Below are 17,859 nucleotides of genomic sequence, written 5' to 3'. Positions count from 1 at the left end.
GCCCAGTGTCACTCCATTGGTGTATTTGAAGTAGTCCTAGGGGGCACTCAGTTGAATTCAATTATAGTGTCCTCACCGACTGAGGACTGAACCTGAAACCTGGAACCTTCCTGGTGTATGTGACTCAGTTTCACACCACAGGATGCATTTACCAACGGAGAGGGTTAATTTCCTCTGGTAGCATACGGGTGATTAATGTGTCTGCGTAAAAATTGCTCTGTGATTTATTTTAACCCAGTCATTAAAAAAGGCACAGAGGAATGTTTATGTAAAGGTGTTAACCAGTACAATACTAAAGCCATATAAAAAAAAAAATCACAATTTAAAGAACACACACATCCTCCCCTACCCTAAATTCTTTCTCTCTGCACGTTCTTCACATGAACCATGACCAGCCTCCTTTTTTTTTTAGTTGAAAAAAAGAAAGCTTGCCTTTGGAGGGGCTGTGTGTATTGCTTCGAATTGTGGCTACCACCCCCTCAGGCGTGGCCACGTTGATCGGGAGCGCGCGTGTCTGAGCCTGGGCTTTATTGTAACACAGAGAAGAAAAAAGGAAGCAGCAGCACCAGAGAGAAAAGGACAACAAAAAAAAAATCATATCTCCACGCACACACAAAAAAAAAAATCAAAATCCTGTTGGTGAGTCACCTTCCTCAACCGTACCTCTGATTCGGGAGATCCTTATACCTTTTTAAAATATATATATATATATATAATTGATCCAAAGGTCTCCTTTATCTCGATGTATCTGCCCTCCCGTGTATTTTTTTTTTTGGGGGGGGGGACGCTTTTCTTTCGCAAGAAACCGGCTGGTTCTGACAGGACACTTTGTTTGTCCTCAATTTAAAATCTTGACAGGATTTTTTAAAAAAGGTTTTTATTTTATGATTTTTTTTTTAGACTCTTAACGGATTATATATATTGCGTGTGGTTTTGTTGATGTTAATCTCTTGATGTTTTGGGTATGAATTCTGAATGTTTTTATGGCCCTATTTTTTTTCTCCTCAGTGCTTCTCTCTCTAATCATCTGTTGCTGGCGGCCGCCATCTTGTGTTTGGGGGAGTTTTTTTGGGGGGTGTTGGCCCAACCCAAGGAAAATATGAGCATCCTGAAGGGTATGAGGGGAGAGGAGACCCCCCACATTGATTTTTTAAAAAATTATATAAATCAATTTATCCTATAGTGATTTTAAAACCAGGTTAATTAACCCCTCTCCCCTTTTTAAGTACAAAGTTGGGTGGGTGTATTTTTTTTTCTTTTGCAGGTCAGTTGTGTTTTTTTTTCCCCCCAATGGGGAGGGTGAAGTTTCTCTCAAAACGTGAAAACTTTTTGTTAATTCCTCAAAAGTAGAATTGATTCTTGGATGTTTTACCTCAGATTCTGTTTTTTGAGGGGGAAGTCTGAAATTGCTAATTCAACAATTGTAGATGATCATGGGGAGGTTTTTTTTTGTATGGGGTGGGGGTGAACACAATGTAAATCGAGGCTCTTTTATGTTTTGTGTGTTTTATGAAGGGAGGGGAAACTTAAAAACCGAGAAGATGATGATTAGTTTTTATTATAAAAGCGTTAAAACATATCTCTGAAATGCTATTGCGCTTTACACATCTGTAGGGTTTGGTTGTAATTTTTTTGAACTATGATAAGTTTAAAAAAAATAATCGGAAATATCAGGACGTCTAAAATGAGGTAATCTATTTTAAAATGGCAACCGCCCTAAATTTAGATTTTCTTTGGCTTCAGTGCCTGCATGTTTTTGGCATACTGGTCATATTTTTGTTTTTTTAAAAAAATACTTTTTTTTTAAAGGGGCGGGGGGTGATAGAAAGTTTTGATTTTCGCCCCTTTTTTTGCGCTAAACGTTACCCAAGGTTAGAATAGCTTTTAGGAATAAAATGCCCTATCATTTGTTGTATTTAAAGTCTGTATGTGTTTTCATTATGACTTCCCTCCCCCCTCAAAAATGCATATAACATCCCCAATGAAAGCGACAAAAAGTGAAATGTTAAGGCAATCGGACGTGGTGTCATTTCCCTATAGTTTTGTTTAAATCTGGTGGGTTTTTTTTCCCCTTTCGATTTTGCGTAACTAAAGCTCTATTAATGGCATTTCACGACTGCAACCTCTGTATACCGCCCTTGTTTTGAAATGGTTATGGTGGCTGTTCTGTTTTCAAGCCACGTTGATCTTTTCCATGATACAAATAGAAAGATTCTTGAGTGTTCATTTTTATAGTTTATATAAAATCAACGGGGGTGGGGGGGAAGCTCAGGAGATGTATTCCCGAACAGAACCGATGTCTTGGCTGACGTCAGATCTCTGGGAATGACATTTTCTCAATGAAGGAAGCTTTTTATTGTTTCCCATACGCGAAAAAAAAGAACTTGTTTGGATCCAATTGGGATGGCGAAAGGCATAATTTCATGCCTTCATTTTGTAAATGTTTCCAGTTTTATTTAAACTGGATTAATGTTACTGATTTTCCAAAGGTTTTTTTAAAAATATTGTTTTTAAGTTTAAAATTTACTTTGCGTCATCCACCATTGCAAAATGTATACCCTGGCATTTGATCAGTTAGCTGTAGTGAATTTGACAAAACTATTTGTGTGTCAAAATTTTGAACAAACTTGCCCTCCTGTAAATCTCAAAGAATATATGACGTAAACCAATTTTATTTTTTTGGGGGCTCGCTGATTGCTCCGAGATGGTAACTATCTGAGACCAGGAAGATCCTTGGTTTGATCCCCAGCCTTTGCTGAGTAGCTGGTCTCAGTTGGGATAACAGTGGGATGGGGGTCAGTGGGTGGCACTGCAAAATTGGCTGCCGTGCATCGGGATTAGGGAAGGGAGAATTGGCCATGGTTCTCGCACCTGATCGTCATACAGAGAATCCTGCTAGATGTGCATGGTGAGTTTGCCTGTGATGTCTTCCATAGTTGGATAGCCTGCTGATACCTGTAGTCAAGGTCTACACTTGAATTATGGCCATTTGAGTGTGGTATTGGAGGGCATCTGGTGAAGTACAACTATACACTGGCAAGAAGTCAATGCCTACAGGAGTGGAAGTCATGATGTGGAGATGCCGGTGATGGACTGGGGTTGACAATTGTAAACAATTTTACAACACCAAGTTATAGTCCAGCAATTTTATTTTAAATTCACAAGCTTTCGGAGGCTTCCTCCTTCGTCAGGTGAACGATGTGAAAATGAAATCCTCGAAATGAAATCGCATTTATAATTCACAGAACAATGCTTGGTGATTACAGACAGTTTTTTCAACTGCCCGTTGCCAAGGCAATCAGTGTGCAGACAGACAGGTGTTACCTGCCAGGTCTCAGAATATACAAATCACCAAAAAAAACAACAAACAAAAAAAAAGAGATAGAGAGGTAGAAACATAGAAAAGACAGCAACTGACCCGTTATATTAAAAACAGATAACATTTGTTCGCTGGTGGGGTAACGTGTAGCGTGACATGAACCCAAGATCCCGGTTGAGGCCGTCCTCATGGGTGCGGAACTTGGCTATCAATTTCTGCTCGACGATTTTGCGTTGTCGTGTGTCTCGAAGGCCGCCTTGGAGTACGCTTATCCGAAGGTCGGTGGATGAATGTCCATGACTGCTGAAGTGTTCCCCGACTGGGAGGGAACCCTCCTGTTTGAATTATAAATGCGATTTCATTTCGAGGATTTCATTTTCACATCGTTCACCTGACGAAGGAGGAAGCCTCCGAAAGCTTGTGAATTTAAAATAAAATTGCTGGACTATAACTTGGTGGTGTAAAATTGTTTACAGGAGTGGAAGAAAGTTTTAAAATGGTTTACTGCAAGGAGACCAGAACCCTGAGCCAGTTACCACATTCTGTGTTTTTGTATCTTCTGGTTAAAGAGTGGAATGTAAATATGGTTGTTTTGGTGAAGAAAATGGGTGGTGAGAGATCAGAGAAGGGAACTGTTCAAAAAAGGAAGTATGTTGATCCTTCTATTGATAGACAGAAAAGTATCTGACCAGGCTTTTGGTCACCCCACCTAATATCTCCTTTGGCTCAGTGTAATTTATGTCAGACTACACTTCTGTGAAGCGCCTTGGGATGTTTTCCTATGTTAAAGGCGATATGTAAATGTTATTTTTGGGTGGATAACCAGGTGCATATTCCAAGTAAGGAATTCCTGAGCCCTGCACTTACCAATTTCCTGTTTTTAAAACTTGTATTTAGCTTTATCCATGTTAATGTCCAATGTTTAACCAGCATCCTGGAGTACATAAGAAATGGGATCAGGAGTAGGCCATATGGTCTCTCGAGCCTGCTCCGCTATTCAGTAAGATCATGGCTGATCTTCTACCTCAACTCTACTTTCCCGCCCTATCCCCATATCCCTTGATTCCCCTAGTGTCGAAAAATCTATCAATCTCAATCATGAATATACTCCAACAACTGAGCATCCACAGCCCTTGGGTAGAGAACTCCAAAGAATCACCAATCCTCTGAGTGAAGGAAATTTTTCCTCATCTCTGTCCTAAATGGCCGACCCCTTATCTTGAGACTATGCCCCCTAGTTCTAGACTCTCCAGCTAGGGGAAACAGCCTCTCGGCATCTATCCTTTCAAGCCCTCTCAGAATTTTATACGTTTCAATGCGATCACCTCTCATTCTTCTAAACTCCAGAGAATATAGGCCCATTCTACTCAATCTCTCCTCATAGGACAACCCTCTCATCCCAGGAATCAATCTAGTAAACCTTTGTTGCACCCCCTCTAAGGCAAGTATATCCTTCCTTAGGTAAGGAGACCAAAACTGTACACAATACTCCAGGTATGGTCTCCCCAGAGCCCTATAAAATTGCAGCAAGACCTCCTTACTCTTATATTCCAACCCCCTTGCAATAAAGGCTAAACAATTCCTGTGTGAAAGGGGCCTCATTATTGTGCCTTGATTCTGGAAAATGCACAAAACCACCTACTTATCTGTATTGGTACCAGGCATATAGTATTGGTACCAATACACTACAAGTAAAATCACAATTGACCCCATAGGCTTTAATGTATGATCTTGTTGCACCTCAGGTTGTTCCCACACTACCTTTAGAATTGTAAACAATTTTACAACACCAAGTTATAGTCCAGCAATTTTATTTTAAATTCACAAGCTTTCGGAGGACAGACCTGTACTTCACCTTAGTGTTGTGCAGCTTAAAGACACACCCCAAGTTTGGAAGTACAAAATCTGTAGTTCTGCTGTTTTTCACAGTTCAAATTAATGTAGTGGGAAAATATCCCAAATAAATAATTCTGCTTATTGAGGTCCTATGGATAACCTGAGTGGGTTTTATAGAAGAGTTGCACTTAAAATTGGAGAGGGGAAGCAGCCAGAAGAACCTTGCTGTTTTCATTGTGGTGATGGTTTTGTGACTAGTTTCAATGCAGATTCTCATCACACTATACATATATCAAAGAAGCAGTCTATGCAGCAGTTTCCTTTTATTAATGACACTGTGCTAATCTGTATTGTAATTTCCTGGACTCTAGATATGCATCTATTTCTCTACTGTTTATACTAGAATACTATTTTTTTTTAAAAACAGGCTAACTATTTTAAACAGGCCAGGTGTCCCAGTTGGTTTGGAGTGCCCTACATTTTTAAAATAAATGTTAGCAAAGCTATTTTTAAGGTATTCATAGGATCTAGAATTATACAAATAGAGCAGAAAAGGGAGCTCTTCAGCCCATTGTGCCTGTATTAGTGTATAGCTCCAGCTAAAGAGCTAGCACTGTAATCCCATTCCCCTGTATCCTTCAACAATTTTTGTTTTAAAATACCTATACAATTTCATTTTAAATGTCAGTCTCTGCCTCAGTGAACACCTGTGATGAAGCATCCTAAGTCCTAAAGACCCTCTGCGGGGGTGGGGGGAATCTAACTTCTCCCCTCATTCTTCTAGTGATTCCTCAGATTATGCCCTCTTAATCCAATTCACCAACCAGCGGAAACAACCTTTCACTGTTTACCCACTTTAAAATGTTTCCAAATTTTGAAAATCACAATTAGGTCCCTTTTTAACTTTTCCAGTGAGCAAAGCCCCAATTTTCAAGTGGCCGTTCATAACGATAACCTTTCTTTGTCAGAATCATTGTAATGGATCTTCATTATGCCTTTTCCATGGCTCCCAGAACTACATGCAGTACTCCCAACAGTGACCTAACCAATATTTTGTACAAATTCAGCATTACTTTCCTGCATTTATATTGAGTGCCCCTGTGTATAAAACCCCAAATCCCATTTGCCTTTGTTTATGGCCTTTTCGCCTGCGCTCCAACCTTTAAAGATCTATGTATCTGCATGCCTTTGTTCTTCTATTCTGTTAAGAATCTTATCATTTAGGGTATGCTTCCTTTCATTGTTCTTTTATCCAAAATATACTACTTCACTGCATCTACTAGCTCTCTGCTCTTTGGATTAAGTTAATGCAAGTTCTTTCTTTACATGCCTCCTTTTTGTTTTGGAAAAAATAACTCATTTTGTACCAACCTCTATCCACAGAACTCCAGTCTTTGACACCCTCCTTTCACTCCTAGTCTGGATGCATTTAGCATTTACCTGAGGAAGGAGGAAGCCTCCGAAAGCTTGTGAATTTAAAATAAAATTGCTGGACTATAACTTGGTGTTGTAAAATTGTTTACAATTGTCAACCCCAGTCCATCACCGGCATCTCCACATCACAGCTTATACTTAGTTCACTAGTCTGGATGTATTTAGCCTATACTTATTCATCCCAAATTTAAATATCACCCAGCTGGTCTGTTTCTTTTGCCATTTTTCCAATTAGTTAATCTATCATAGGTCCCCTTTTCTCTAACTGAAGTTAGCTAGTTTCCAGTTGATCTTCTTTATCATTGATTCTGTTTTTAATGTGACTCTAATCAGGTTCTGACCACTATTTACCAAATGTTCTACCTGCAGGTAGGTTGCTTGTCTGCACAGGAGTTCACTGTTTGAACTTCAACAAAAGTCTCCAACTTAGATTATATGTATCAACCCCCTAGTTTCCCTTCAGATGGAGTTCCAAGAAAGTGCAATAGTCATCTTTGCTCTTTAAACTTTTATTTCCTCTAAAGCTCAAAACTCTACCCATTTCCCCAAAATCATGTTTGGAATGTCTTGGTTTTAACAAAATGGGAAACCTGGTTGACTTACTTTTGACTGCAATAGAATTTCTCCAATAAAAGCCAAAAATTCCCATTTATGTGTCTTGGGCCCACAATAAGTTTCTCACAAACTAGAACTGCTGTACATTTCAAAACTGTATAATGGAATTTTAAATCAAATTTCTGGGATAACTTCCATCCCAGAACAAGGTTACGATTGTTTTTTTTCAAAGAATGCAAGATATTAAATTTTATTGTGCTGTAAAAATTCTTTTAATTCAAAGTTGTTACTGGATAGATCTGTTGTCAGCATAGTGGGTCGTGTAGGCTGGTGGGGGGTGGAGGGAGGAAGAAAAGACTCTTTTTGGGTGAGAGAAATGCAAACTATCCATGCTGGAGAGCAACTTTAAAAAAATGTAAGAGGAAAGGAAATTGGATACAAACACAGTTTTGAAAAGGATGAGCGTAATTGTCTGCATTGGAATTCTGAACGGGTAAGAGTTTTGTGCAAGGACAGTACTGATTTGGTTATTCTGAGTACGCTAGGGAGTCCTGATTCAGGGAATCTTCACTAGCATGTTTTATTTGGATGCTATTAAGCAGAAAATAACAGTTTGGATTACTACATAACATGTTTTGGTGTTCCCCCTCCCCCTGTTTCCCTTATACAATACTCATTCAGAATGTATAGATCTTTGCTCCATGTAGTCCAAGGGGCAAAGACTTGAGCGTATCCGGCACACAACTGGTTTAGCCATCCATCACCAGAACTGGCTGGAACACATTAAGCTCTGGCCTTGCTATCCTCTTTGCCAAAACCGATCACTTCTCCTGATCATCCTGCAGAGCAAAGAAAACCCCTGGGTTCTTTTCTCCACCACTAACTTCCTCCTTTTTAAGCCCTTGCCCCTGTTCTTTCCGTGAGTTGGAGTTGAGGATGGAATTCAGCAGCTACCCCAATCCAAACCTCCCCCCAGCCCCCCCTTGGTTTTGAACCCCTGTTTATCTTCTGTCTCTGCCGCCCTCCCCCATGCCCTATCCGAGCACATCTCGCCTGTGAGACCCATCTCCTGCTCCCTTCACCACTAAATTGCTGACCAACCAATATTCCTTCCTGGCCCCCATTCTGGCTAATTGTTCCCTGTCCTTGTGCACTTCCCCCCCCCCCCCCCCACCCTTTTTCAAAACTCCCTAAACTACTCTACCTCTCCACCTGCCTTTCCATCTCCTCCTTTTAAGACCCTCTTTAAAACCCATTGCTTTTGGTTAACCCTCCTTTGGCTTGGTGTCTCTTTTGTTTTGATCACACCTCTGTGAAGTGCCTTGCGATATTATTCTTTGTTAAAGGTGGTATATAAATGCTGTACCACCAAATGTATATAAATGATATCACTCCAACCTCAAAACCCACCCTTGTTCTCTGTTATTGCAAACTACCACCCATCCTTGCCCTTCTCCTCTTCACCTATGTTGCCCCATGGTGACATTATCCTTAGACATCAGGTCAGCTTCCAAATATATGCTGATAATGCCCAGCATTAGTTCTTCAACACCTCTCAACCGCTCCACTACCATTGCGATGTTGGACTACTTGTCTGACATCCAGTTTTGGATGAGCTACAATTACCTCTAGCTAAACTGGGAAGAAAGAAGCCCTCATTCACAACCTTTGCCACCAACTCCATCTCCGTCCCTGGCTGCTGTCTCAAACACCAACTGTTCACAATCTTGTTGTCCTAATCAAAACCGAACTGAGCTTCTGACCCCTAGCCTCTCCATCACAAAGACCACCTACTTCCACCTCTTAACACCACCTGCCTCCACCCCTACTGTCGCCGACACCTCATCCATGCCGTTGTCACCTTCAAGACTTGACTCTTCCAATTCTCTTCTAACCGTCTTCCAATCCTCCACCCTCCATATACATCAGCTCATATAAAACTCTGCTGCCAATGTCCAGCCCTGCACCGCCCCACTCAACTATCACCCCTGTTCTTACTGATCTAAACTGGCCCCCCGCCCCATGTCTCAAATTTAAAATTCTCATCCTTGCATTTAAATACTTTTATGGCCTCACCCATCTCTATCCCTAACCTCCTTCAGCAGTACAAACCCCACCTCCACCCCCCCCACCCCCCCCCAAACTTTTCATTCATCTGTCTCCAATCATCTATGCTTCCTCCTCCCCATTTGGCTCACCTTTTGGCGGCTCTGCTTTCAGCTGTCTAGGTCTGGTATTTCCTCCTTTAAAACATGTTCCTCTCCTTTTTAAGGCCTTCCTTTTAAACCAAAACTTTGACTAAGCTTTTGGTCACCTCTCCTAATATCTCCTTCATTTTCTCAGCATCCATTTTTTCCTTACATCTCTGAAGTGTCTTGGGACATTTTTCTGCATTAAAGGTGCTATATAAGAACAAGTTGTTGTTGTTACATTGTCGGATGATCTGCAAGGTTACCAATGTTTTCTTGCAGCCGATAATGTTCTTTATTTCTTTCCTCTCCCCACCTCAAACTGTTATTGACTGCTCTAAGAAAGCACTGGCTATATTTCTTGGGTAGCTGTAGGGGGAAATGGCTTAGATGTAGATAAGAATTTCTTTCTGCAAATGACCATCGAGATAAGTTGTGGATATCTGCTGTTCAGCTGCCTGTTGGCCCATAAGCATCTCTGCATTGCCTTTGTGCTATATTTTTGCTCAGATTGCTCATTTCTAATTACCAACAATTCATATAAAATGTACCAGTACTGTTTTGTTGAGCGGCTAATGAAAGAAAAGTGAAATAGCTGTCATAGCATGATACAAAACTAAAAAACACTTGTGATGTTCAGATGATGGATTAAATTCATTAAAAAAATATATAAATCTTAAATCCCAGGCATGCTTGCAAATTTGGAATGATTAAATTTTGTCGTTACATTTCTTGTATGACTTTTCTTGTGGGATAGTAACATGAATTACTATAGGAATAGTAATCTCCGCTATCACTGAAATTAAAATAAATTCAATAGTACTATACCTTCATAGTACATACTATGCTGTGCGTTTTTAAAAACAATTGCACAATTTTATATTACATTTTGAAGTACTATAGATGGTGAGGCATTTTGAGTTCTAACTTTCTGTGACATCAATGCAACCCAAGGCTGTGGTTTCACATACCTGATTGTCATCGGAATGCACAGATGGTCCAAAGTTGACTAGTGTCAGACAACTTGTGCCAATCCATTACATTTACCTTTTATGTTTGTCTAGCAGTGCAGATAAAAGGGTGGATTATGACCATTTAAAAGAAAAACACAGGTGTGAAACATCATAAATTTAACCTTGATGAAAATCATGCAATGCCTTCTAATACAAATAATCACTCCTTTTGAAGTGCCACTGTGACTGTCTCCTGGAAAGATCCATTTTTAATTTTTGGAAAAAAGGTGTTGTGTTAAAATATTAAGACTGTTGTGTTACTTCATTGCTTGTATGTAAAAACCTGATGTGAAGGTGCAGTAGTGTACTCTGCTATTATTACGATGTTGGGTATCATTAATAAAATTAAGTTTTTACTAGTTTCAACTTTTGGGTGTGAGATGTTTAGGTACTTTATTTGTAACTTTTGCCTAGACTACTGGCTTTTAAGTTTCAGATTTTGTTTGGAAGAAGTTCATACAATTGAACTCAATATATAAAACTTTGATGTATTGCGGTTTTGGCATGGTCCCATTCCCTAAGCACCAAATTGTATTGAATTTAACTTTCATATGTATTGGATGTAAGATCTTGATATACCAGTGTATTTTGTGGCTCCACTGTCTGTTTGCTATTATAAACAATTTTACAACACCAAGTTATAGTCCAGCAATTTTATTTTAAATTCACAAGCTTTCGGAGATTTTCTCCTTCCTCAGGTAAATGTTTCAAGATCTCCTTGAAGCCTACGCATTTATACATATTGAATAATACATGGTGTTTACAGACTGCCCCTGCAACTGCCCGTTGCCAAGGCAATCACCGTGTTCAGACAGAGAGGTGTCATCTGCAGAACCCCCGAATACACATTCAACAAAAAAACAAACAGGGAAAAAAAACAGAGAAAAAAAAAACACAGAGAGAGGCAGAAACATCCGGAAGGCAGAGAGAGCCAGCAAATGACCCATTATATTAAAAACAGATAACATTTGTTCGCTGGTGGGGTAACGTGTAGCGTGACATGAACCCAAGATCCCGGTTGAGGCCGTCCTCATGGGTGCGGAACTTGGCTATCAATTTCTGCTCGACGATTTTGCGTTGTCGTGTGTCTCGAAGGCCGCCTTGGAGTACGCTTACCCGAAGGTCGGTGGATGAATGTCCATGACTGCTGAAGTGTTCCCCGACTGGGAGGGAACCCTCCTGTTTGGCGATTGTTGCGCGGTGTCCGTTCATCCGTTGTCGCAGCGTCTGCATGGTCTCGCCAATGTACCATGCTCTGGGGCATCCTTTCCTGCAACGTATGAGGTAGACAACGTTGGCCGAGTCACAGGAGTATGAACCATGCACCTGGTGGGTGGTGTCATCTCGTGTGATGGTGGTATCTGTGTCGATGATCTGGCATGTCTTGCAGAGGTTACCGTGGCAGGGTTGTGTGGCGTCGTGGACGCTGTTCTCTTGAAAGCTGGGTAGTTTGCTGCGAACGATGGTCTGTTTGAGGTTGGGTGGCTGTTTAAAGGCGAGTAGTGGAGGTGTGGGGATGGCCATAGCGAGGTGTTTGTCCTCATTGATGACATGTTGAAGGCTGCGGAGAACATGGCGTAGTTTCTCCGCTCCGGGGAAGTACTGGACGACAAAGGGTACTCTGTTGGTTGCGTCCCGTGTTAGTCTCCTGAGGAGGTCTATGCGATTTTTTGCTGTGGCCCGTCGGAACTGTCGATCGATGAGTCGAGCGTCATATCCCGTTCTTACTAGGTAGTAAGAACGGGATATGACGCTCGACTCATCGATCGACAGTTCCGACGGGCCACAGCAGACGCCCTAGTAAGAACGGGATATGACGCTCGACTCATCGATCGACAGTTCCGACGGGCCACAGCAAAAAATCGCATAGACCTCCTCAGGAGACTAACACGGGACGCAACCAACAGAGTACCCTTTGTCGTCCAGTACTTCCCCGGAGCGGAGAAACTACGCCATGTTCTCCGCAGCCTTCAACATGTCATCAATGAGGACAAACACCTCGCTATGGCCATCCCCACACCTCCACTACTCGCCTTTAAACAGCCACCCAACCTCAAACAGACCATCGTTCGCAGCAAACTACCCAGCTTTCAAGAGAACAGCGTCCACGACGCCACACAACCCTGCCACGGTAACCTCTGCAAGACATGCCAGATCATCGACACAGATACCACCATCACACGAGATGACACCACCCACCAGGTGCATGGTTCATACTCCTGTGACTCGGCCAACGTTGTCTACCTCATACGTTGCAGGAAAGGATGCCCCAGAGCATGGTACATTGGCGAGACCATGCAGACGCTGCGACAACGGATGAACGGACACCGCGCAACAATCGCCAAACAGGAGGGTTCCCTCCCAGTCGGGGAACACTTCAGCAGTCATGGACATTCATCCACCGACCTTCGGGTAAGCGTACTCCAAGGCGGCCTTCGAGACACACGACAACGCAAAATCGTCGAGCAGAAATTGATAGCCAAGTTCCGCACCCATGAGGACGGCCTCAACCGGGATCTTGGGTTCATGTCACGCTACACGTTACCCCACCAGCGAACAAATGTTATCTGTTTTTAATATAATGGGTCATTTGCTGGCTCTCTCTGCCTTCCGGATGTTTCTGCCTCTCTCTGTGTTTTTTTTCTCTGTTTTTTTTCCCTGTTTGTTTTTTTGTTGAATGTGTATTCGGGGGTTCTGCAGATGACACCTCTCTGTCTGAACACGGTGATTGCCTTGGCAACGGGCAGTTGCAGGGGCAGTCTGTAAACACCATGTATTATTCAATATGTATAAATGCGTAGGCTTCAAGGAGATCTTGAAACATTTACCTGAGGAAGGAGAAAATCTCCGAAAGCTTGTGAATTTAAAATAAAATTGCTGGACTATAACTTGGTGTTGTAAAATTGTTTACAATTGTCAACCCCAGTCCATCACCGGCATCTCCACATCATGTTTGCTATTAACCCATCATATATTGTATATTAAATATGGTGCTCCTATGTGCATCCTAGCAGTGCTTGACTTCATTTTTCAGCCATTGTATTTCGCAGCAACTTCAATTTCTTGAAGTGTACTATTACAAACCTTGCTGCTAACATAGTATTGCTGTGAATTACAGCCAATCTGATTTGGATTGTTTCATCGGTGCAGTATGAACCCGGTTTGAGTCCCTGTGTGTATGTAAGACAAAGCAAAGCAAAAGCAAGTGGATGAAAATTTAAACCAAGCTAACTGGGCATGGTTTGCAGCAGTATCCCCCCAAAAATTAAAATTGCTCAGAGCATTGTGTGCTGCTGAATGGGCTGTTGACATGGCAGAATAATGAGGCAAAACTGTGCCAGAATACAAAGTCTATATTAACTTCAAGGACACAAATGCAGACGTTAATTTCCACACTGGAAGAAGTACTGGTAAAATAGATTGCCCAAATGCAAAACAAGAGCAACCCCATTAAGTGTTTTGCTCATGGAAAACGCAAGGCACTTTGCTGATCGTTTCCAAGTTTTGGTTGGCTTCACAATTTCAGGCCGTGACATCACAGAAGTGTTAAATGTTAAGTGGTCAGTCTAAGTCTGTCACATCTGAAATGCCACCATTGCAGAGGATATTTTTTATAAATGAGTTTGGACTATTTTATAAACTCTTGCATAACACTTGGGTTCAAAGGGGAGAAATGTTCACTGGGGAGGAAAACAGCATCTTTCTGCCGTGTGCCAACATAAGTGAAAGAAAGAGCTTCCATTTATATAGCACCTTTCACGATAAGTCCTCCAATATCTATCCACAAACCTGTGAAATCATCTGTTTCATGAATATATGCATGCTACTGGGCAGTTACATACAAAAAGGTTTGGTTAATATCACAACCCTTTTCAGAGTGGAACTGGTACTTCGATGGGGACACAGGCAAGGCAGAAGAGAAAGGTGACTGTAATCATTGATAATTCTCCAACTCTTTCATGATAGCGCAGCAAAGATCATCTACCTGCCCCAAATATGATTGGCCACACTTCGCCTGTGGATCAAAGCATAATTCAAAGTTTCAAAAGTGTCTACTGACAGCATATGGGCAATGGGATCGCATGCGTGGGGAGGGGATGAAATTAATAACATTCACGTACTGTAGGCCATGCACAAGCAGATCCTTTGCAGTGTGTAGAGTGAGGTAAAGGAGCAGATGATCAGAAATTGTTACTGCAGCTTTGGATTTACGAATAAGTGCTGTTTTTTTGTGGCGAATGCATCTCTTAAAAAGAATAAAATATGCATTTAAGCAAAAAGAGAAACTCGTCGATAACAGGTGCAATTGAGGCATACGATTGAGATCTGCGAGCTGGTCACGATTTTGGCTGGAGTATGGAAAGTGACGAGGGAGAAAGGAAGAAAGATTTGCATTTATATAGTTACTTTCACAATGTCCCAAAACGCTTTACAGCCAATGAAGTACTTTTGAAATGTAGTCACCGTTGTAATGTAGGAAATGCGGCAGCCTCTTATGTGTAGCAAGATCCCACAAACAGCAATGTGATAATGATCAGATAATCTGTTTTAGTGATGTTGGTTGAGGAATAAATTGGCCAGGACAACAGGGAGAACTCCCCTGCTCCTCTTCAAAATAGTGCCACATCCACTTGAGAGGGCAGATGGAGCTTCTGTTTAATGTCTCATCCCAAAGACAGCACCCCTGACAATGCAGCACTCCCTCAGTACTGCACTGGAGTGTTAGCCTGGATTTTGTGCTCAAGTCTCTGGATGGGACTTGAACCCACAATCTTCTAACTCCAGAAGCGAGAGTGCTATAACTGAGCCACAGCTGACTTGAGAGAGCCAGGAGGAAAAATTAAATCTTTACTGTAAGACATGTCTAATACAGTGAAGGACTATTGCAAAATCAGAAAATATAGTAAGAATCTTTCATAAAGCAACTGCCGTGGTTTTACAGTGTAATTAACAATCTGAGTCACTGCTGGCACGTTATCCTGTCTTTCATCAAAAGCATTTGGGGAAAAAAAATCATTAGCTCAATATTTAATAGAGCTTCTCTTTGCCATTATTCATCTATAAATCTAACTGTAAGAATCCAAAAGGGAAAATAAAAAGTAGTTTAGTTGAACATTATTAATGCAACTCCACTATCTACTGCTATGTGTCTTGAACTGGAAACAACCCTTTAGTAAGGCGATCTACAGATGCCCCACTTTCAAGCTCAATAAGTGCCTATGATGTCAATGGCAGCCACTTTTTTGAATGAAGTACATTACTATGGATCAAATAAATTTCCAATATATGTTTTTAAAAGATGCTTGACAAAAGTTGGAAATTAGTAGTACTATATGTATTACTATGTAAACAGTTTTAGTTATAAAGCATCTTGAAACTCCATGTTGGGTTTTAGCTGCAAATATGCTTTTTCATTTTTCAGAGCAGTCCTTGAGTAATAAGGGATTCAGCCCAGCATGGAGGGGAGTGTTATGCCATTTTTTGAGTTAATTTGAAATTTTCTGTCCATCTTAAAATTACATGCTAAGAATAGGTTTGCCATTTTAGAGATGTATTTGCGACACACAAATCATAGATTTGCTGTACATAATTTGTGACAGGGTTGAAGTGATGTAGGTAAACCACTTTAGCCTCAGTCTTGCCATTTTACATTATTAGAACCTCTCAATGCATTACTGCTTTATAATGCACTTTCAGCCTGTTTTATCTTATATATGATGCTGTTTTTCCCACCATTTTAATCTTTGCTAATTCCTGCATGCACACTTCTGCCTCAAATAGCTGGCTTTTTACAGTTTTCTCTCCTGTCTTTTCTCCCCACTCTTTCTCTCCTGAAGGCTTGTCTTTTACTGGGGGTTGGTTGCCCTCTGGTACCTTGAGTGTTGGCATTGAACTATGGAGTCTATCACAGCTGAATCTGATTTCTGTCTTCACCCAACATGACATGTCCACTTCCAGCAGAGTTGTCCATAGTGATAATGTGTGAGAACCGTGGGCTGTTTCCCACTCCTGTTGTGTTGGGACTTTGTTGCTAATTGTAGCGGCATTATCACTGCACTAGCTGAGATTAGATAACTCTATACTTTTGAAGACTGCATGGATCAGAGATGGAGAATTTACATTTGAATCATAAGCAGAGCTCATAGAATCACAGCAGGGAAGGAGGCCATTCGGCCCATTGAGTCTGTGCTGGCTTTCTGCAAGAGCAATCCAGATAGTTCCACTCCCCCACCCTTTCCCTGTGGCTCTGCAATTTTTTTTCCCTTCAAGTACTTATCCAATTCCCTTTTGAAAGCCATGATTGAATATGCCTCCACCACCCCAGGCAGTGCATTCCAGATCATAACCACTCGCTGTCTTAAAAAAAAAAATTCCTATTTAGTATTTTGAACATTATAGAATAATATGGCAGGGGGTGGAGGTTGAGTTGGGACAGAGGAAGGGTGCGGTGAGTTCAGCAAGAAACGGGGCGAGCATGTATGGGCCTGATGGCCTTTTCTTGTCCAAAGTATATATCAAAACATAACAAAGACACAAGTGCATTTCAGTCTCTCAGCACTTTGGGGGGTTTAGGTGACCTTTATTAACCACTTAAGTTATCTGCCCCTTTTAATATATTAAAACCTGGGTATCTATAATCTGACATTACAAAAAATAACTTTAGAACAAGGCAGGTATAAACATTGGAAAAATAGAACACATTGCCATCTAAAGAAAACCATCCCACTAACCCCTTATTTGAAATTGAAAGTGGATTAGTTGGAAAGTGTCCTCATTTGAGGAGAGTTGAGATTGTGGGTATTTATAATTCTCAGTTACTTTCTGTGATCTCTCCCTAAGTTCCATCTGTGGAAACGTCTGTAAGCAGCCGCATTGAGAATTCTTTTCACCCCATCAGAAAGAGTACAGATATTTATTGTAACCCGTTTTTTTTTTAAAACCACAAATATTAGATCACCAAAAGCAAATGCATTGAACATAAGCATTTAGTTAACTGAGTACTGCTGACTCTTTCGTCATGAGTAGTCATTCATTTTATTAAAACAGATGAAGTATTCTTAATACAATTGAATAATATCTTGCTATTGCCATTATAGTATCCATCTAAGGAAGTGAATGGACTTATTTTACACCCTGATGCCCAGTGCAATGAGAGAATAATTTGAGTTAATGCTCAAACATAATTCTTGAGCATTTACAGGCAGTGCTATTGTTAGTGAGGAGTAGCATGTTACTGTTGTGCATCAGAAATGCATGAAATTCCTTGCTGTGGAACTGTTTTCATTAAGATTCTACTATGTGGATTATTACTAATTTTCTGAAAAATTAGATTCTGAAAGGCTGACCAATGTTCAGAGACAGCTGCTACAAGTAAAACGTAACCTCGGTGTTGACTCTCAATGTTCTGAAAGAATGCTTTGAATTTCACGGTCACTGAGATTCTGTTCAAGGTGAGCGCATGGCTTCTGGTAAAACTTTTTAATAGGCACATTTATGAATGAGAATTACTTGC

General features: G+C 40.9%; 1 protein-coding gene across 2 annotated transcripts in view; it reads left to right on the top strand.

Annotated features, from left to right (window-relative positions):
- Nucleotides 1-415: 415 nt before the first annotated feature.
- Nucleotides 416-17,859, top strand: part of LOC137334037 (transforming protein RhoA-like) — a 36,693-nt gene continuing 19,249 nt past the window's right edge. The window contains exon 1 of one of the 2 annotated variants that reach the window (XM_067998459.1): nt 416-639. The gene's annotated coding sequence lies outside the window, so the exon portion shown is untranslated. Of the gene's footprint in view, nt 640-852; nt 874-17,859 lie in introns of those variants that run through there. The other variant, XM_067998460.1, reaches the window with a different exon arrangement.

This window comes from Heptranchias perlo, chromosome 17 (assembly GCF_035084215.1).
Source record: "Heptranchias perlo isolate sHepPer1 chromosome 17, sHepPer1.hap1, whole genome shotgun sequence".
Lineage (NCBI taxonomy): Eukaryota > Metazoa > Chordata > Chondrichthyes > Hexanchiformes > Hexanchidae > Heptranchias > Heptranchias perlo.
Note: the sequence above shows the minus strand (reverse complement) of the source record. Positions and strands in the feature narration are given on the sequence as shown.